The sequence below is a fragment of the Geotrypetes seraphini genome, chromosome 8, assembly GCF_902459505.1.
Source record: "Geotrypetes seraphini chromosome 8, aGeoSer1.1, whole genome shotgun sequence".
In the NCBI taxonomy this organism is placed as follows: Eukaryota; Metazoa; Chordata; class Amphibia; order Gymnophiona; family Dermophiidae; genus Geotrypetes; species Geotrypetes seraphini.
Genome location: NC_047091.1, coordinates 23,038,983 through 23,045,327, shown reverse-complemented (window position 1 = coordinate 23,045,327; position 6,345 = coordinate 23,038,983).

Below are 6,345 nucleotides of genomic sequence, written 5' to 3'. Positions count from 1 at the left end.
AAGCAGAACTTCCTGACATTAGTCCTGAACCTGTCCCCCCTCAGCTTCATTACATGTCCTCTAGTCCGTGTCAAATTGGACAATGTAAATAATCTTCTCTGCTCTATTTTGTCGATTCCTTTCAGTATTTTGAAGGTCTCGATCATATCCCCACGCAGTCTCCTTTTCTCAAGGGAGAACAATCCTAGTGTTATAAGTCTGTCCTCGTATTCCAGTTTCTCCATACCCTTCACCAGTTTTGTTGCTCGTCTCTGCACCCTCTCCAGCAGCTTTATATCCTTCTTTAGGTAGGGGGACCAATGTTGGACACAGTATTCCAAGTGTGGTCTGACCATTGCCCTATAAAGCGGCATTATAACTTTCTCTGATCTACTCGAGATTCCTTTCTTTATCATGCCCAACATTCTATTTGCCTTCTTTGCCGCTGCCGCGCATTGTGCCGACGGCTTCAGGGTCCTATCTATCAGTACACCCAGGTCCTTTTCTTGTTCACTCTTCCCCAGAGTTGCACCTGACATTGTATACTCGTATTCCTTATTTTTATTGCCTAAATGCATTACCTTGCATTTCTCCACATTGAACTTCATCTGCCATTTCTCCGCCCATGTTTCTAACCGACACAAGTCGCTCTGGAGTTTCTCTCGATCCTCCTGCGATCTGATTGCCCGGCATAGTTTTGTATCGTCTGCAAACTTGATGATCTCACTGGATGTTCCTTCCTCCAGGTCATTGATATAAATATTAAAAAGGATCGGCCCAAGTACCGAGCCCTGGGGTACACCACTAGTCACTTTCTCCCAGTCGGAGAACTTCCCATTTATGCCCACTCTCTGCTTTCGGTTTTCCAGCCATTTGCCTATCCATCTTTGTATATCCCCCTCTATGCCATGACTTTGTAGTTTCCTGAGAAGTCTTTCGTGTGGAACTTTGTCGAACGCTTTCTGGAAGTCCAAGTATATTATGTCCACCGGCTTCCCACTATCAATTTGCTCGTTCACGGTCTCGAAAAATTGGAGTAAATTAGTCAAACATGATTTCCCTTTCCTGAATCCATGTTGACTGGGTTTCATCAAGTCGTATGCGTCCAAGTGCCGGACTATGCTATCCTTGATCAGTGCTTCAACCATCTTGCCAGGGACAGACGTAAGACTAACAGGTCTATAGTTGCCCGGTTCCCCTCTCGATCCTTTTTTGAAAATTGGGGTGACGTTCGCTATCCTCCAGTCGTCCGGTATCTGTCCAGTTCTGATTGTCAGGTTTGCAAGTTTTTGCAATAACTCTCCGATTTCAAACTTCAATTCCTTTAAGACTCTCGGATGAATCCCATCCGGTCCAGGGGATTTGTCACTTTTAAGTTTGTCGATCTGATAGTATATCTGGTCTAAGTCCACTTCAACTGTGGTGAGGCTGTCTTCTATTTCTCCTGCAAACACTTTCTCCGCTTCAGGTATTGTTGAGGTGTCCTCCTTCGTAAAGACGGACGCAAAGAAGGAATTTAGTTTGTCTGCGATTTGTTTATCTTCCTTGATGTACCCTTTTCTTCCCTGGTCGTCCAGGGGTCCCACTGCCTCTTTTGCAGGTTTTTTCCCTTTCACGTATCTAAAGAAGGGCTTGAAGTTTTTGGCCTCCTGGGCTATTTTTTCCTCATATTCCTGTTTTGCATCCCTCACCGCCTTGTGACATTTCTTCTGATCATCTTTATGTTTGTTCCAGGCTTCGGTTGTCTTTATGCATTTCCATTTTTTGAAAGAGTCCTTCTTTTCTTTTATGGCTTCCTTCACCTGTATGGTAAGCCATGCCGGTTCTCTTTTGCTCTTTGTTCTCCGATCTTTGGAAATCCTCGGAATGTAGAGATCTTGTGCTTCTGTGATAGTATTTTTCAGTAGGGTCCATGCCTGATCAACCGTTTCAAGTTTGTCCACCATCTTCTCGAGTCGTTTTTCTACCATGGCTCTCATGCTATCGTATTTACCCTTTTTAAAGTTCAAGGTGGTGGTTAAGGTTTTGGCATGTTTCCCTTTCCCGATGTCAAGTTTAAAGTTGATTACATTGTGATCACTCGTTCCCAGTGGAACTATGACTTCCACTTCTGTTATCGGTCCCGTGAGGCCATTTAGGACCAAGTCCAAGGTGGCGTTGCCTCTTGTCGGCTCTTTTACCATTTGTTCCAGGAAGCAATCCCCTAGCACCTCCAGGAACTTGGCTTCCTTGCCGCAGTTGGAGGTTGCTAGTTTCCAGTCTATCCCTGGGAAATTGAAGTCTCCCAATATAATTACATTGCCTGTCTTGCATTCTTGTTTGATTTCCTCCATCATTTCTGAGTCAGTTTCCTCCGCCTGTCCTGGTGGACGATAGTAAAGGCCAATTTTCGTATCTGCGCCATATTGACCAGGAATTTTGATCCAGAGTGATTCAAGCTTCTCTTTCATTTCTGTTGTAACCATTTCAACAGAATCTATTCCCTCCTTAACATATAGAGCAATACCTCCACCTTTCTGCCCTACTCGATCTCTTCTATACAGTTTGTATCCCTGTAGTACTGTGTCCCATTTGTTTTCTTCATTCCACCATGTTTCTGTTATGCCAATGATATCCAATATGTCATGTCTTGCTATTGTCTCTAGTTCCCCCATTTTGTTACCCAGACTTCTAGCATTCGTATACATACATCTAAGTTCCCTTCGTGTTACCTTTTTGGACCTTCTACTCTTGGCCTTCCCTGTAGTTTCAATTACGGTATCCTTTACTGCTCCTGTGTTATCACCTTTGTTTGCTGTGTGGTCGTCCCCTCCTGTGTCTGAGTTGTCCCTTCCTGCTTTTTCTCCCTTATTGGCTGTGAGGTCGTCTTCTCTTGTGTAGGTGTAGTTGTCCTTGGCTTCTTCGTCGGGGCATCCTGCTATCCGTACCATCGACCGGTGGTCGACTGTCGGCTTTCCCCTGTCTTTCAGTTTAAAGCCTTCTCGATTGCCTTCTTCATGTTGCCTGCCAAAACTCTTGCTCCTTCCTTGTTGAGGTGTAGTCCGTCCCTTCTGTAGTACTTGCTTTTTCCCCAGAACGCCGTCCAGTTGCGCACGAAGTCGAAGCCTTCTTCTTCGCACCATCGTCTCATCCAGGCGTTGATTACTTGCAATTCCCCTTGTCTCTTTCCATCCGCTCTTGGTACTGGGAGGATCTCAGAGAAGGCCACCTTCACCTCCCTGATCTTCAGTTGTCTTCCGAGAGAGCGGAGCTGGCCCTTCAGCTCTTCCCTGTCATACTTCCGCCCGCTCACATCATTTGTTCCCACGTGGATAAGTACAGCGGTGTCCTCTCCCCCTGCTCCATCTATGATCCTGGAGATCCTGTTGGTCACATCCTTCACTCTTGCTCCAGGCAGACAGGTGACGACTCTGTCCTCTCTTCCTCCTGCGGTGTAGCTGTCCACATGTCGTATGATGGAGTCGCCTACGATGATCCCCATCTTCTTTATTCGGGAGTTCCTTGGGGGGCGTTGGTCCACGTCCTTGGAGTAGGGCCAGTCTTCTTCCTCCAATGATACTCTTGAAATTTTTTCCTGTTCTTTGGGTGGGGCGATGTCTTCCTGTGCTCTCACTATTCCTCCTGGTGTGCGGTTGTCTCCTACCTCGTCTTCGGTCTCTTCTGTGTTTGCATGGGTGTCTTCTCTCCTCACATCGGTTTCCTGAGTACAGTTTTCCAGCCCTGGGATCTCTACGTGGTGCTGATGAGCTTCCTCTATGAACATTTCTAGTTCCTTGACCTCGTCGTTTGGACTGTACTCCACTAGAATCTTCTCCTGTGCTCGGATTCTGTCTTCGAGTTCCATCACTGTTCCTTCCAGTAGTCTTACCTGATATTTCAAGCTATCCATCTCCATGCATCGATTGCAAATGTATGCCTGGGTCCCCTAAGGAGCTGAAGAATCCCATTTTTTCCTGTTTCTGCAAAGCATTGGTGCTATTAAGTGTTTATAGGCAGGAAATAAAACTTAATTTACCTCTCTTTTGATTTGGAGGGAGAAGGGGCTTCATTTCACTTTTAAGAGTAGCTTCTACGGATTCATGACCTTCAGACGCATTATCCCAATTTTTTGCTCCTTTGGTGGTTCTTCTCTTACCTCCTCCCCCAACACATATTTTAACTTGAGGTGGTATTCCTGAGACCCCCAGTTGATCTTACAAACTTGACAGTCCCTCTTATGAAATAGGCCATTAGCAGGTGCCACCCCCTTGGTGTCCACTTTGCTTCCCATCTTAGTGTTGAGAGGGAGCAGGCTTGGCCCTCATCACCCAGATTTGATCCCAAGTTCTGTGCTATACGATGATGCCTTAAGTCATGGTATTGGCCATTTCTTCTGTTTCCCTTTCTAGACCAGCTGCTTCAGGGAGAATCGTTTAACTGCAGACTGTACATAAGAAAATAAGAATAACCCAACTAGATCAGACCAATGGTCCATCTAGCCCAGTAGCTCGTTCTCACGGTGGCCAATCCAGGTCACTAATAACTGGCCAAAATCCAAGGAGTAGCAACATTCCAGAATCTCAAAGAGTAACAAGATTCTAGAATCTCAAAGAGTGACAACATTCCATGCTACCGATCCAGGGCAAGCAGTGGCTTCCCCCGTGTCTTTCTCAATAACAGTCTATGGACTTTTTCTCCAGTGTTTACATAGTTAAGCTCTGGAACACATTGCCAGAGGTTGTGGTAAGAGCGGATAGCGTAGCTGGTTTTAAGAAAGGTTTGGACAAGTTCCTGGAGGAAAATCCCATAATCTGTTATTGATAAAAACATGGGGGAAGCCACTGCTTGCCCTGGATCTGTAGCATGGAATGTTGCTACTCTTTGAGATTCTAGAATCTTGTTACTCTCTGGGATTCCGGAATCTTGCTATTCCTTGGGATTCTGTATGGAATATTGCTACTCCTTGGGTTTTGGCCAGGTATTAGTGACCTAGATTGGACACCATGAGAACGGGCTACTGGGCGTGATGGACCATTGGTCTGACCTAGTAAGGCTATTCTTATGTTCTTCTGTTCCAGTCAATGAAGGGTGATGGGCCCCAACCTCCTGTCAGTCTGCCCTGGCCGGTAGCAACCAAAATATCCATTTGAAAATTGCTGTTACCCAGTTATGCCCTGTCACTAAATAACCACATTTAAAATCCACTGGCCAACACGGACTGATTATCTATAGAATTTAAAAATATAATGTGCTGAGATGATCACAGCTGTTGAGTTAGTTATCAAAATCTCCACCAGATGTGAAGGTAGGAACACGGGACCGAAGGCTCACTGAGGGTGTCCAGTACCCAGACATCGACACTAGGTGTAGTGTGAAAGTATGTCTCCTCCATCTGCTGTTTGGGAGGTTGAACCTTACACCTAATAAGAACATAAGAATTTGCCTCCGCTGGGTCAGACCAGAGGTCCATCCCACCCAGTGGTCCGCTCCCACAGCGGCCCCTCAGGCCTATCACCTGTGCAGTGGTCCCTGACTATTCCTATAGCCTGGCTCAACTCCTACCTGTACCCCTCAATCCCCTTATCCTCTAGGAACCTATCCAAACCTTCTTTGAAGCCCTGTAACGTGCTCTGGCCTATCACGGCCTCTGGAAGCGCGTTCCATGTGTCCACCACCCTCTGGGTAAAAAAGAACTTCCTAGCGTTTGTTCTAAACCTGCCCCCTTTTAATTTCTCAGAGTGCCCCCTTGTGCTTGTGGTTCCCCACATCGTGAAGAATCTGTCCCTGTCTACCTTTTCTATGCCCTTCAGGATTTTGAAGGTTTCTATCATGTCTCCTCTAAGTCTCCGCTATTCCAGGGATAATAGCCCTAGCTTTTTCAATCTATCAGCATACGAGAAGTTTTCCATACCCTTTATCAGTTTAGTCGCTCTTCTCTGGACTCCCTCAAGTACTGCCATGTCCTTCTTGAGGTATGGCGACCAGTACTAGACACAGTATTCCAGATGCGGGCGCACCATTGCACGATACAGTGGCATGATGACTTCCTTCGTCCTGGCAGTGATACCCTTCTTAATGATACCCAACATTTGGTTTGCTTTCCTTGAGGCCGTCTCGCATTGTGCCGACGCCTTCAATGTTGTGTCTACCATCACCCACAGGTCTCTTTCAAGGTTACTTACCCCTAGCAGCGATCCCCCCATTTTGTAGCTGAACATCGGGTTCTTTTTCCCTACATGCATGACCTTGCATTTCTCTATGTTAAAGCTCATTTGCCACTTTTTTGCCCACTCTTCCAGTATTGTTAGGTCCCTTTGCAGGTCCTCGCAGTCTTCCGCGGTTCTAACCTTGCTGCAGAGTTTGGTGTCATCCGTAAATTTTATAACC